The following is a 15797-nucleotide window of genomic DNA, read 5'->3' on the forward strand; positions in this document are numbered from 1 at the left end:
GGAGCAACCAGAAGTGAGGACCAGGCCCCGAGTTGGGGTGGGAGAAGGGAGGGTCAAGATCTGGGCTGAGGTGGGTCAACCAACAGGCACTGAGGTCGGGCACAGGCAGGGCACAGGTGGGCAAAGCAGACCAGGAGAGGCAGGGGTCACAGGTGAGTCATTGTTTGCAAGAGGATGGGGCCGGGCAGGTAGGTCACCAGCAGGGGTAGATGAGAGTACCTGGGAGTGTCTCCTTCTCCCGGCCTGTGGACGCCTGTCCTGCCAGCCCACCTGCTTCCCCCGAGGGTGAGGACACTGTCCATCTACCAAAAAGCAAGGGAAAAGTGTCACGTTACCCAATGAACGCAGCAAGGCCAATGTTGTGGCACACCTTGAAATCCCACTTGGCCCCAATTACTTATCATTCTCATATCTGGGGGTTCACAAACACCTGATATATTTGAAATCTGATTTGTGCCCATCAGCAATTGTCACACACAATTTCATAGGCCAAGGCACTGCTCCCTGGTGTGTATGTGCCCCTGTCCATGCCCCACATGGGTGCTCCCATTGTCTCCAAGGTGCCCTCCCTGCCTCTGCTCTGATCTACTCAAAGTCCTTACACTATCCTCGCAGCCTGTATAGCCTGAGCTGCATCTCAAAGCTTCAACTGATTACTGTGGCTTCTGACTTACAACACATTGTTGGAACAGTAAAGGCCCTCAGATACAGCAGAAATGTGTTTTTACAAATCTGGCAACACATTTGGAAGAGTTCAGGGGTGTCCGGCATGCTGTGGACCCCAGCTAAGCACCTATATCTACTTCAATGGAGCAAAGCAACTGAGGAGGAGGCCCTGCCTGTGGGCACTGTCACCCTCCTGGGAGGTCTTTCCTGGGACTCCATGCGCAGTAACCCAGGGCCACCAACCCTACCCTCACAGGGAATGACTGGGGTCTCAGGAGGCTCCTTAATAGAAGGCGGGCGGCAGGAACATGCTTCTAAAAAACTTAGATGAAACCTCAAGATGTAGTCATTATCCTACTCATACCCAAAGAATTATGTTCCAGAAATAGGCACTGGATTAAAAAGACATGCCAAATCCCTAAAAGGGGGAGAAACTAACAATACTTAAGCACTTTATTTTTTACAAGCATTTTCATTATTATTCCCCTACACCTAGTATTTGCCAGATTAGGAAGCAGGTATGATTATCCCCACTTTCACAAAGTGGGCATAAGGCTCAGGGAGGGAACGCAGCTGTCAGGGTCACAGGGAGGGAAGACCCTGCCCCATCAGCACACTGCCGCCCTCTGGGATGCGCTTCTGTGCGAGGAGCAGGGCAGACGGCTCCTTCAGAGGGCGAGGGTAAATTCAGGACATGCTGCTATTTACGGCATTTTAATGACTGTTATTCTGTGTCCCTTCTATGTAGGAGAAGTAATGATGCCAGAACATTCTCTGCTCTGTGTGTTCCCAAAGCGGTGGGTGAATTACTTCACTTCATGTTTCAGGTTTCTCAATGCTTAAATAATAGTAACCAACCATGAGTCTGGAATAAGCTTGGCAATACACGTAGATTCTTTTAACAATGTAACAATTAAAACCCTTCCTGGTCTTAGGTAGTTTTCATAACACTTCAAAGCTATAGATATTTAAGTATAAAGAGTAAAAATATAAAGAAAGAAAAGTCAGACTCTCTCCTACTTTGCTGAGTTCACGGTCACTGTCACCATCCCTGTGAGCCCATCCACAATGTTCTGCCTGTGTGGCAGGAGTCACGCAAGCCTGCGCCACACCTGGCATAGTATTCTTCACCTTCATACATCTCAGAGTTTTCTTCAATCAGCACATTCAGAGGTACCTCGGCATGAGAGGTAAAATACTGTACTTTTTTTTAGAATTTATTTATTTATTTATTTATTTATTTATTTATTTATTTATTTTTAGAGGGGAAGGGAAGGAGAGAAGGAGAGAAATATCAATGTATAGTTGCCTCTCATGAGTCCCCTGCTGGGAACTGGCCTGCAACCCAGGCATGTGCCCTGACTGGGAATCGAACCGTGATCATGTGGTTCACAGGCCTGTGCTCAATTCACTGAGCTACACCAGCCAGGGCTATTTTTAATTTCAGAGAAATTAACCAAAACCTTCTACATATAGGTGTAGGCAAATTATATCCCATCAGGTTCATGAGTACTATCCTTCCAGCCACTGCCCACATGATTCACTGTTCACATTCTGATCTCTGACAAATTGAGAGGTGAAATGTTACCATATCAGTTTAATTGTTCAAGACTTTAAGGTCTGTTTATGTTCACTGAACATCTGGACCTTGTATGTGAAAGGCCTGCTCATGGTCTTTGTCCACGAAGCAGAATAATTAATGACTCACCATGGATGGGGTGGGAATTACCACATTTACATGGTGTGAGTCCTTATTAACCATTTTTGGTTCTTCTACTGATAATCTCTATGTGAGGCTCTTAAATGCCTCATGCATTGGTCAACTGGCCTGGAAGAACATGAAGCAAATAGATCATGCCCTGGTCCCCTCTGCTTGCTCATTCCTCACTGTGCTCCTCCATCACTGCCATGCACACTACTACTGCTTCTCATGAGGTCTGCGACATGAACAGCCTGTTCTCCACACTCCCTGTACACTGTGCACGTGGGGTCCCCACCAGACTTTCTCTGACCTTTCACACCCTCACTCCATGGCTGTCTGGTCCCATCTTCAAGGAGCCCTTTCAGCATGTGTGTGTGAGCATCGCTTTTCCCTACATGCTCACATGTTTGAAAATATATTATTGAGAAAATTCTTTCTTTCCTAAAGATTTCCTATACTTTGCTACACTTTTATCTAGCATGAAAATCCCTGTGGAAACATCTGGGGCCAGCAGACATAAATAGAAAAATGGGTAAAACCCAGAAAAGCACTTCACAAAAGAGATCCAAATGGCCAATAAGCACATGAAAAGGTACTTAAGTCTCATTAGTAATCAAAGATATGCAAATTAAAAACAAAAATAGATGTAAATACTCACCCACTAGACTGCCTAAAATATAACAGTCTGGCAATTCCTTGCCAAGTGCTGGCAAGAACAAGGAGTAACGGGAGCGCTGAAACACCTTCCCATCACTTAGGCTGTTATTTTGTTCTGAAAACCATTCTACTATAGAGGAAAACAACGTACCCACTGATTGTAATGGAAAAACTATGATGTGTTCAAGCCCAACCAAAAATAACCAAACAATTTTCACAGGTAGAAAAAAATATGACTTGGATGGTAAAAACAAACTTATAAAAGTAATAAGTAATTTAAAAGCAAATAAACACAATCTGCATTTGTTCAAAATGCAACATTAGGAAGACTTGACAGTATGCCTCAGAGGAAGAGGACAGGATTTCCCAGTGGTCTGGCTGGAGGAGAAGAGTGTCACTCTCGGGAAGGCACATTCCAATTTCTGCGCTATTTTCTCCACCAATTTATATGCCTTTTGAGGTTCATGGTTATTTTGCACTGTGAGTGCATGTACAAGATGCAGCACAGCACAGCACCATTAGGACGGAATGATGGCACATGGAAATAGATTCACAACACAGGAGGGTGTGATGGGAGATGGAACCGCTGTGGCAGTTCTCACAGGATGCACACATGAACCTATTGTTCATCCAAACACTGCATGCAGTGACATTCATTCCATATTTTCTGATGGAAAAAGAGAAGGGGGAAAATAGGAGAAGGCCCATCAAGGGACATGTATAAAGGACACATGCACAAAGAGCCAAAGGGGGTAGGTTCAAGGGTGGGATGTAGGGATGGGTGGGGTGGGGGCGTTGAGGTGGGGTGAAAATGGAGACAACTCTACTTGAACAACAATAAAAAATAATAAGAGTAAGAAAATTTTAAATATTAAAATCCACAGTAGTAAAATTATAATACTTTGCATTAAATCTAATAAAATATTTGTAAGGGAAAAAAGAACTGATACATGTCTCTTTTTTGAAACCATAATGCTATAATATCACTCCATACAGTTTATGTAATTTGTTTGGGGTAAAGAGGTCATTGTACGGAGGGGAAAAGATGGTGCTCCAAAATTTGGTGTAGTTTGGAAGAGCAATTGTGGAGAAAAGGGCTTGCCTGATCAATCACTACCTGAGGCACCTCTGTGTTTTGCTGGTCTGAGTACAAACTACGAAAAAAAAGAACGGGTCAGATAAGACAGCTGTGCACGAGCAGGGCGCAGCAGCTCCACTCGGAGAGGCAGGGCCAAGAGACTTGTGCTAGATGCAGGCCGTGGCTCCTGGAAAGGGATGCACCATCTTGAAATCTGGTTGCTTTTCAGACTATCTTTGCCTCTAGTCGTCAACAATCATGTGCTTAGATGTGAGAAGAGTGATTCTTGTTTGTTTCCTTTCTAACTTACACATTTTAGCATAGGCTGTTCCATGAATCTAGCACTGATATCTTTCAATGGTTTGAAAAACTCCATGGCCTTTACCTACTCAGATATTTTTATTTATTTATTTATTTTTAGAGAGAAGAGAAAGGAGGAAGAAAGAGAGGGAGAGAAATATCAATGTGTGGTTCCCTCTCACATGCCCCCTACTGGGGACCTGGCATGTTCCCCGACTGGGAATTGAACCAGCAGTGACCCTTTTGTTTGCAGGCCAGCACTCAACCCACTAAACCTTACCAGCCACGGTACCTATTCAAATATTTTTTTAATGCACTGCCCCCCCACTAAAACTCATTCCATTCCATTTGACCTTTTGACTCTGCCCACAGGTCACTCACATTCTACTTTGTATTCTCTGTTCTCTTGTGCTTCCATACAGATATCCTGCATTGAACTGCTGCCCACTCACTAAGCCTGTTTTCTGTTATGTCCAGTCTCCTGTCCAATGAAATTATTCATTTCAGAGCCTATATTTTTCAATTGTAGAATGTATGTATGATTCTTTTTATAGATTATAATTCACTCTGGATCCCTTACTTTCTGTCACGGGTTCCAGTTATGTTGCATATGGCACAGCTGTCTGCCTTGCTCTTGGTCTTGCCTCCCATTACCCACCCACCCACACTCTGCAGTGTCTGAGCCACATAAGAACTTGTGACCTGGAAAATAATGTTTCACAGGACCTGGTGTGTTGGCTTTTCCCAATTCGTATTGCTCTACTCTGAGCCTGGCTACAGTGGATAGATGCTATAATGATCACCTTTGTTATTATGGGCACACTTTTCCAGGGACATTGCCCCCACCCCTGTTCAGGCCAATATGCTGCTCAGAAAGAGCTCAAGATCGAAATTTACTTTTTAGCCACCCATGACACTACACTATTAAGTTTACAATCAACCAAAACCCTAAGTCTTTATTGAATATCCACCAAATTTTAATGAATTCACTCAACATGTAATCTGTGTAGAATTTTAGGTAGCCTACTGTCCTGGCCTCAAGATGTATCATCTATTGGACACGAGCATAGGAAAGCTTAATGTTACAAAATCCAAAGCTTGGTTCAAGGCAACAAAAGCATCAGGGGCATAAGGAAGGTATGATTCTGTCGAGGACAGCGATGCAGACTCCTGGCTAAGGGAGAGGGAAGAAGCAAGCATGGTGAGGTACGATGGGAGGACTGGTGGAAGAAGGCCACTGGCTCAGCCATACCCATTTCCCTCTCTACCTCCCAAACAGCCAACGAGTCATGCAAAGAAGTCAGGAAAACAAACCACTCATGGTCACAAATGTAAAAGGCTCTCTGTAAGCCCCAGTGTGACAGCATGGATGGCTGGGAACCTTAAGGCCCCTCTGAAGACCTTCCAGAAGTGCCCTGGAGGGAGACTCAGGTCCCAGCCGAATGGGGTGCCATGTAGGAGCCAGAGGTCATGGAGCCTCCTGTCAACATCCTATATGAGCTGCTAGCTTCTAAAGGGGCATGAGGCCCAGCCCAAGTGACCTGTCTGTCACCCTGCTCAAAGTGCAAGGCCCTAAGATAGATGAGGGCCTCACATACTATCCTCACACACTTTAGGGCCCAGATAGGACCAGACTGGGCTTCTCTTTCAAGAAAACACCGAAGCCATGAAAACATCCTACCACATTAAAAAAAGCGCACACATATAAAACACAGCAGGAGATAGAAGACGAACATATGTTCAGAAATATGTACAAAAAGAAACATGAGTGGTTTCAGTCATCAGCCTGTCAAGTGCTTCCAGAGGAGAAAGAAAACAAAAACTCGCAAGAGATTTTAAAACTATGGACTGGCCATCTAAAAAGAAAGGGAAATAAGACTATCATGTAACAAAGTTACATTAGAATTTAAACAGCTTTAGATGAAGTAAAGTCTAGACAAACTGTAAAAGAAATGTAGGACTCTGGGACCCAAAGGAGAACTGTGATGAGGGGTGACACAGAGCCAGGACAACCTGCATTTCACTCGGGCACTAGTGTTTTCTAGCGTTTAGAAAAATTACTGTAATCTGCCCAATGCCAGTTCCCTTTCTGTTGATGGGAATGCATAGACGCCTTGGGAGGCAGTTACAGAATGGGAGTGAGGCCCTTCCTGGGGACACACACAATCCCTCAGTTCACACAGGGAACAGTGCTCTCCACAGGCCTTCAAGGGCAGTTCACGCCTGGGGGCACACCAACACCTTCTAACAAACAGCACACTATCACCTGGTCTCTAACCCAGGGTTGCAAGTGTCATCTCCCTCCCACCTCCCAAGGAGGCAAGTCTTACTTACAGCACTCTGTCAATGGTGGAAACTTTTCCTGCAGATTCAAACCACAGAGATGTGGGAGAGCACTGTGGGAAAAAGTACCAGCAACCCTGGCGGCCCCAGCACTTCATGGGCCCAGAAACTCAGCCAGGCTGCAGGCAGTGAGTGAACTCAAGGAACCAGTGAGGGCGAATGAAGGAGAGGGGGAGACTGTGCACGAGTTAGTCCAGGAGCCCTTGGGCCTGTGGCGATGTCATCCAAAGCCTGGAATGCTGCTACTGGTGACAAATCCCCTGAGCTTGAGAGGCAAGTAGAGTCCTGTGTTCTGGAACAGCCCACCACTGCTGCTGCTTCCTACAGATCTGTGCTCCCACAGGACAGTGCAGTGGTGTTCTCACACCTGGGTGAGAGGGGCAGCAGTGCAGAGGAGGAGGCAACAGGTGGCCGGTCCACACCAGGGACTTCCTCCTGCTTCTGTTCTCTGGGCAAAAGGAGTGAAAGTTCCCAGGAGATAAAACCATCAGACTCTCATGCAATGAACACATTACCAAGAGTTTTGAGCTGTCTTCAATGTTCTCTTTGCTAAACAAATTTAAATCTCCACAACTTGTAAAGAAAAGTCATGCTGATATATTAAACTAAATCAAGTTGAATTACCAGGAAACTATCACACAAGAATGTGATAATGATATTCTGGGAAATCTGAATAAGTCTCCCTTCAGATATATTTGCTTTGCCACCCATAAGAAACCACGATTAAATCCCACAGTCTGATGCTAAGTAACAAGAATTCTGCTAATGACTTTCACTGTGTAATTGAAGTGCCTGCAGCAATTTACTGTCAGTAAAAGCAAAGCCAAGTAACACCATATCTAAAAGTGAGTGTCTCCAACGGCAGAAATCTTCATCTTGTTGAAGGATTGTTGCTGGGGAGCACGAGGGCGCCTCCGAGGGGAAAGACAGTGATAGCTCCCCAAGGCCTCTGCCTCCGCCAGGCTGCCACACAGAGGGCGGTCCCACAGTCCAGGGGTCTCCTCTTTAAAAGGTTAGAAGACAATCCCACCAGAGTAAGCATGAGGGAACAGCTTGAAAGACAGAAGCTCACACATCCTGCCAAGCAAGGACATGGGCGGTGGCTTTGGCCAACCTGGGTAGCAGCAGGGACTAAAAACTACAGGTACCTTTTCAAATAGTCGGACAAAATCCCAAACCATGAGAGCTCAATAACTCCCTGAGATTCTGTGCCCTCTTTCACACTGCTCATTCCTCAGAGGGCCCTTGTGTCTCCTACTCCAGAAAAGGCCCAGCATGGACACCCTTCCTTCTGAGCCCATTTCTATCCTGTCTCACTGCTCTGGCCTGAGGGCGCCCAGCGGGCGCCCAGCCAGAGTCTGACATACAGGCCGGGGAGCCAGGGCCTGGTGGTGGATTCCCAAGGACAGGCCAACAGAGACCTGCCTTTGTCACCAGAGGGCTATCTTACTTATCCTGGGCATGTCCTTCTGCCTCCCCATACATAAGGTCCTTCATTTATTAAAATAGGAATAAAAGAATGCTGGGTGGTTTGTCAATAAGTTAAACATATGACTACCACATGACCCAGCTGTTCCACTCCTAGGGATATGTCCCCAAAAGTGAAATAGGTGTTCAGATAAAACTTGAACAAGAATATTCATGGCAGCATTCTCCACAATGCCAAAGGGTGGAAAATACCCTAACGTCCATTAATATTGCACAATGGTGGAATATTACTCAACCATAAAAATGAATGAAATTTTGATACATGGTACAATATGGAAAACCACTGAAAACATGCTAAGTGTAAGAAGCCAGACACAAAGGGCCACACGCTGTATAATTCTGTTTCTGTGCCACATCAAGAAGAGGCAAATCCAGAGGCAGAATGCAGATTGGTGTGGCCAGGACAGCAGTAGAGAGGGCTGGGAGTGACTGGTTAATAACAGGTATGAGGTTTTTGGGGGGCCATGACAATGCTTTAGAACAAGATGGGGCGACTGTACAACATGGTGAATGTACTCAATGCCACTGAATTGTACATTTTTAAATGGTTAACTTTATGTTGTATGAATGGCACTTCAATTAAAAAGTGGCTACCTCAGAGTTGCTTTTAGGATCAAAAATGAGCACTATGTCAATGTGTGTGTGTATCTAGATGACAGATGATAGATGATAATAATGAATGTGTGCATTTGCATATATTTAGATATACATTTAAATGTTTCTCTTTAAACAATGCCTGACACGTAGTAGTGATACTCTTCTTGTTCTTGTTAATTATGTGTTGCCCTTCCCATTTGCTGAAAAAGAGCCCCAAAGAGCCAGCTATAAAGAACGGACAAGTTAATGGCCATGAGGCCCAAAGGGGCAAGCAGGCTCTCAGGTTGAGGAGAGCCCTGACAACCACATACCCGTCCCGAACCTCCTCAATGACCAATAAGTGACATCTGTTTATATCTGATGGGGCCCACCCTCAGACAGGCCACCCGCAGATTACTCTCCCAAAAATGCAGCCACTGAGTATATACAACATGGTGCCTTGAGCAGCTCAAGCACCACAACATAATGCCACAGACAAGGTGGCTCGAATGGCAGACATTTGTTTCTTGCTCTTCTAGAGGCTAGAAGTCTGAGATCAGGGAGTGGGCTCGGTCGGTTCCTGGTGAGGGGCTTCTTCTCAACTTGCAGATAGCCTCTTTCTCACAGTGTCCTCACATGGAGAGGAGAGAGAGCACTCCGGTGTCTCTCGCTCTTCTTGTAAGGCCGCAGTCCTGTTGGATTAGGGGCCCACCCTTAGCATTTCACTTAACCTTATTTATCTCTTTAAAGGTGCTGTCTCCAAGTGCAGTCACACTAGTGGCAAGGAACTCCATGTGTGAGTTCAGGGACAAATAGGTCCACAGCAATGGTTTCTCAGGAGGAGAAAATCTGTCCCATGATGAGCCACGTGAACGAATCAAGTGCATCCTTAATGATTCCAGTGCTCTGCTTACAGGTGAGGCTTAAGAGGGACATCTGGAGGCTCTAAGTGAATTGTCATCTTCAGTCTCTGCTATGAAACTCTCCATGATAATGATACCTGGACTGCCACATCAGTATTAGGAAGGGACAAGAATATGGCAGTAGACCATTTTAAAGTCACCATGGCATTTCCACATTTAAGAGATATAATTTACACCCAACATTACTCACCATTACTGTTAGCCCCAGAGTGCCCATGAGGCTTTCTGGAAGTATTCAACTAAAAACATCATTCCTAAGCACAATTATTAAGAGGAACATAATCTAAGCCTTTCCCAATCTCAACGACAGGAAGGAAAAGAGCAACCAGCCCTTATTCAGAATGAATGATTTGCTTCTTTTATTTTCTCTGACTCTGTTAAACATCATCCCCAGTGACTTTAGAGAAGGTCAGTGGCCTCCACAGTAGTCCCACAATGCAAGGCTGAAGCTGTGCCTGGGCCAAAGGGAGGGGGAATCCCTGGGTGATCAGACAGAAAGTAGGAGCCCAAGACAGCCATGGGACAGCAAACAACCGATGAGCCACAATAGGAAACTGTCCCCAGGGTTGGACAGGCTGGCTGGCTGCCTGCTGGCTGGGATAGCAGTCACAGCTCATTAGTGCAGATACCGCCCTATTTATTTATGCTAGCCTTCTAGTTTATGCTGCTGTTCCTACCGACTTCTTCATTTTAGGAATGTCATTTTTCTAAAACAAAAAATCTGGTCACATCATTCCTTGCTTTATACCCACCAAAAGCCTACCCTGGCCTGAGAATGTGGTCCAATTCTGTATGGGTCTCCTGGGCCCTAGCTCGACCCCCCACCAATCCCACCCACGGCACCATACCAATAACCTGGAGCAGTCACCGCAATGCCACATGGGCACCGGCTCACACTGCTCGGTCTACCTTAAGTACACAGCTCACCTCTCACCATCCCCAAAGGACCACTGGCACCAGTTCCCCAACTTGGGAATGAGGGTAGACCCAGCACTGCATGCCATCACACAGAATAGTCAAGGCTGCTCCAAAGGTGGACACAGTGCCATGTACCATCCCAAACCTGAGCAAAATAAATTGGCATCAGACTTTGCCTTAAAGAAATGTAATTAAGACAGTTCTCCCAAGCCAATTAGGTACAGACTGCTCTCAGAGGTGACAAAGACGCTTCAAGGCCAGGGCCAATGTGGATTAGGGCTAGGGGCATATATTAGAAGTGTATGTGTGCATGCATGTGCATGCAGGTGAGAGATACACATGGATCATCACACACATTCTTATCTTACTTCACACACAGGATACCAAGTACACACACTTTCCAGTCGGCATCTAGGAGCTTGTGTAAATCTCTAAAGCTCATCAGCTCACTAAATGCACATAAAATATTCAATGAAACATTTCTCTTTTCTTTAGAAAGGAACTCTATAAGATGACAAGAGGTATTCTGTTTATGTAAGTAGCTGCTCCCAGGACCCTCATGCAAACCCCTGCAAGAGATACTGTCACACCTCCCTCTCTGTAAGGAAATCCAGGCAGTGGCAGAATGCCCATGGGTCAAGGTCACTCAGGAAACATGTGGATAAGCTAGGATTCAAACTGAGGGGACTGGCCCAAGGTTAACCACTAAATACAAAGGAATGAATAGCGCCAGCGTTCACGCAGTCAGCAGTGCTCTGGATATTCGAAGCATTCATCTCAACAGCAACCGGGACAGAGTGCTGCAACCTGGGCCAGTGTCATAGCCACAGGCCATACAGGCGGGCCCCAAAGCACCAAACACTACCAGCAGGTGTGCACAGAGCTGGGGAGGAGGGGACACCAGGAGAGCTGGCCCATGAACTCTACATAAAGAGTCGCTGTCCTTGAACCACATCAGGCCAGAGAGGGCTCAAGGGGAACCTACATATTGTATTTGGTAGCTGTTCCTGTGGTAACAGTGGCCCTGGGCAGGGAAGAAGGAGCCACACTGAAGGCACCTTGTGAACCAGGTTCTGAGCCAGGCACTTGCATTGCCTAATTATTCCCCACAGTCCTCCAGCAGATGAGATGCTTGGCTTGGAGAGACTAAGCAAGTTGCTCCCAGTCACAAGCGGTCGGTGCAGGGGCCCCATTCTAACCAGTCCCCATTCACTGTGAGGCAGACCTAACTAACCCAGGCCACAGCGGAATCAACGTGAGCAGGTGCAAGAGAAACGCCCACAAAAAGGGGATGGACACCTCTGGCTTCTCCCCAAAGCTAAGCTGGAGAGGCTGCAACCCTCCAGAGCAGGTTACCCCTAGAAGCTGACCCTGAGGTTTCTCTCAAGCAGCAAGGTAAGTGGAGAAGCAAGAGAAAGGATCTAACCTAGCCCAAACCCTTGCCCTCCTCGGGAAGCATCCCTACAGTTCCCCAGACTGGCCTTTCCTACTGGCTCCTCCTGTACCAGGCATGTGCCACATTTGAGAAGGAGGTGCTCTGGGCAGGCCAGGCTGTGCCAGCTGAGAGCAGTAAGTAGATTCCCTGCCCTGCCCACACTGGGCCTCTACCACTGACCCTTCCCCCTCTAGTTCCAAGCTCTTGGGGCCCCTGTCCCAGTCAAAGGGGCCAAACTCACCACACCCCCTTCCTTCCTGGAGCGCCACATTATGGGCTCAGTTCCCTCAGCTCCCAGGAAACTCACATCTGTCTCCACGTTTGTAATTATCACTTAAGAAAGAGTACAGAGTGATGACACCATTCCCTCCCTTGCCAGAATGCAAGACACAGAAAGGAACATTTAGACCTTGCTTTTAGGTTCTGTGACTGTTTAAATTAAAAGTACGAAAACACCCTTGAGTCAACTGACTCCATGTGTCCCCCACGTGCACTAACCAGAGCTGACTGCCCCTTCCCAGAAAACTCTCTCAGGGCTCCTGTCTGCTGGGTTACATGGCAGCAGTGAGATGAACTGAAACAGGCAGAGAAACAGGGTCAGAACCACCAGCGCCTCACACCAGCAGACAGTAACTAGTAGACAGTCGGCTGGTTTGACTGGAGCACAATGATATTTGTGAAACTCTGTATTTCAGAAACAATTATTTCAATAAGAAAAAAGGGGAGGAGACTTTTGAGCTAGACTTTCACATTTCTAATAATAAAGCTATTTTCTGTCATTATTTCAATAACAAAAGTCATGCATAGCACTATATACATTGTATGATTAGAAGTTAAACTAACTGGTTGTTTGATACAAATAAAATCAAACCTAACCTATTAGTGAGCAAATCTGAGCAAGGTGGGGCCAGACCAAAAAAAGCCAGTGACCAGAGGCTTCTAGGAGCATGATAAATATGGGAAGACAGAGTGAGAGTCCTACAAGAAGCCAAGAGGGGATAAGAAAAAGGTAGTTGTATTTGACAGACATGTCCTGTGCATGCAGAGCAGTCCACATAAAGCAAATCACATTCTCCCCAGGGCTGACAGCTCTGCTGCGATTACCACTCAAGAAGTCATGCAGTAGGCAGTGTGGCTGCCCCTCCCATGGCCCTCTTCTTCTGCACCATGAACGTGTACACTCAAGTTGAAGGTGGCTGAGACCCAGCCAGTGTCACCCCTCCACACCTGGGAATGCCCCTCTTCCTTCTATTCCTCTTCTCTGACAGGCGTCCAACTAACCAGATTCCCTAAAGTTAATTCTGCCACCAGCTACTCATTGTTTTTCAAATATTCCTTGCAGAGAGAGTTCAGGGGAAGACAGATGACCAAAAATGAAAGGAAAACAGTAACAAACCCGTGTCCATACAGCACTCTCGTGGCTTCTTCCCCACGTATTACAGTTATCACAGTGCAAACACTGAAGCGCCATCAATCCTGAGACTATATCAGGAAACCTTGTGCCCAGGGCCCACACAAGGTCTGGTACATGATCAGAGCACCAGGAGGGCTCAATGAACGTCACATAAATGAATTATCATCCAAGTGTCATCCAAGCCAGAAATGGGGAATAAGATTTCACTCAAGGACTCACACTCCAAAACCTGAGTTCTGCAAAATATGCTCCCAGCACTAGAAACACCCTTGCTACTTGTATTGTTTGCCAGCGAAGAAGCTGGTTAGAGGAAGGACAGATTTAGAGCTGCTGTAGCACTGTCTGCCCAAGAGTGACCGAATTTGGTCCCTCTAAACTGTTAAACTTCTAAGCAAGGTGTGTCAAACTCAATAATAAGCAAGAAGGCAAGCACTAAAGAAGCTAGACACATATATACTGTTTTTTAAATTAAATTACTTAGACAAAAGCCCATAACACACAAAAAAGATGATGAAAACAACCATGAAAGTTGTAAGACATGGAAAAGGTCAGATTCAGGCTAATGCTTGGGAAGTCTACAAGGTAGTGGTCTGATCTACAAGGGTCATGTGGAGATGGACCTCAGGGCCACTACCTCACTTCAGACCAAGTGACCACTGGAGGAATTCCTCCCTGAGAGTGAGGTGGTTTCATACATGTCCACAGATTCTATGATGCTCCTTACGTTCTACGATTCTCTCATGAGAATATAACTCCCTTCCCACAAGAGTAGACTACTTGGTAACACACTTGTGAAGTATCAGTGTCCTGACATCTAAGATTAGGACATAACAAGCATGTGATTCTCCCTTACTCCTCTTTTAGATCACTGGCTTCGGAGGAGTGAGTTCCCATGCCACAAGGACACCCAAGTAGCCCTATGGACAGGCCTAAAGGTAGGGAACTAAGGTCTCCTGCCCAAAGCTACACAGGAAGCCAACCTGGAGGCAGCTCTTCCATCCCCAGTCAACCTTTACACTAGGGAATTCCATTATGACTTTTCAATCTCTCTCCACATCTCTTATCCCCTCTTTCATTGTTTACATTGTTTTGTCTCTCTGTGCTGCATTGTCAATAATTACTGTAGTTACAGCAAACAAACAAACAAACAAACAAACTTAGAAGCACAGTGAATATGGAAAAGAAGGTAAGTGACAGGAAGTGTAGAGTAAGAAAGTCTGGAATAATATAATTGAGTTTTTGAGGAAGAGAATGTGGTAAAAATAATGTGTGACAAGATAAACCACATGGAATATTTTTAAAAGCTACTCCAGTAAAAAGGATTCTGATATCAAACAGAAACTTCGATCTACAAAAGAAATAGAGTATTACTGGGCTGGCCAAAAAGTCCATTATATTTTTTCCGTATGATGGCTCTAGTAGTGCAACTTCATTTGAAACAGTCTTGTTAAACTGTATTGTGACAGCTATCAGTGTGCATTTTTAAAAACTTACCAAAATCGGTGAATTTTTGTGCAGCCATTATTGAAGATGGAAGAAAATACGCAATGTTTTCGGCATATTATGCTTTATTATTTCAAGAAAAGTAAAGACACAACTGAAATGCAAAAAGCAATTCATGCAGTGTATGGAGAAGGTGCTGTGATTGATTGAATGTGTTAAAAGTGGTTTGCGAAGTTTCTTGGCACTGTTGACACTTTGGCCAAATAACTTTTTGCTGTGGGGCTGCCTAATGCACTGGAAGATGCCTAGCTTCTACTCACTAGAAGCCAGTGGCAGGAGATAGCCGACATATTCAAAATAGCTAAGTCATTAAGATATTGGTGAAAATGAAAAATGTGTCTTTTATTTTGTGGAAAAAATGTAACAGACTTTTTGGTCAACTCAATGTAACAACTAAAGAGATTGAATCCACAGTTTAAACTGTCCAACAAGGAAAACTCTACACTCACTGGCTTTAAAGGGAAATTCTAATAAACAATTAAGAGAGAGAAACACTAATTCCACAGAAACTCCTCCTGAAACTAAAACAGGAGCGAACACTTCTCCACTCACTTTATGAGGTCAAAACTACCTTAATAACAAAACCACATAAAGCTATTTCAAGGAAAGAAAACTACAGACCCTAATCCCTCATAAATATACATGCAAAAATCCCTAACAAAATCTCTTTTACATAATACATCATGACTAAGTAGGATTTAACCTGGTAATGTTAGTTCAACAGTGGGAAATCAACCAAAATATCATTTTTATACTCTTAAAAGTGAAAAACCATTATTTCAATAAATGTATAA

General features: G+C 45.1%; 2 protein-coding genes across 16 annotated transcripts in view; one reads left to right on the forward strand and one right to left on the reverse strand.

Moving 5' to 3' along the window:
• Nucleotides 1-15797, reverse strand: part of PCBP3 (poly(rC) binding protein 3) — a 217042-nt gene that overhangs the window by 106187 nt on the left and 95058 nt on the right. For 13 of the 15 annotated variants that reach the window (XM_037065183.1, XM_037065195.1, XM_037065194.1 and 10 more), the window contains one exon: nt 220-302. The exons of the other annotated variants lie outside the window; for them this stretch is intronic. The gene's annotated coding sequence lies outside the window, so the exon portion shown is untranslated. The remainder of the gene's footprint in view (nt 1-219; nt 303-15797) is intronic. 15 annotated transcript variants of the gene reach the window in all.
• Nucleotides 1-15797, forward strand: part of LEUTX (leucine twenty homeobox) — a 53340-nt gene that overhangs the window by 3423 nt on the left and 34120 nt on the right.

Source organism: Sturnira hondurensis, unplaced genomic scaffold, assembly GCF_014824575.4.
Source record: "Sturnira hondurensis isolate 20B ecotype Veracruz unplaced genomic scaffold, ASM1482457v3 Scaffold0015596, whole genome shotgun sequence".
NCBI lineage: Eukaryota > Metazoa > Chordata > Mammalia > Chiroptera > Phyllostomidae > Sturnira > Sturnira hondurensis.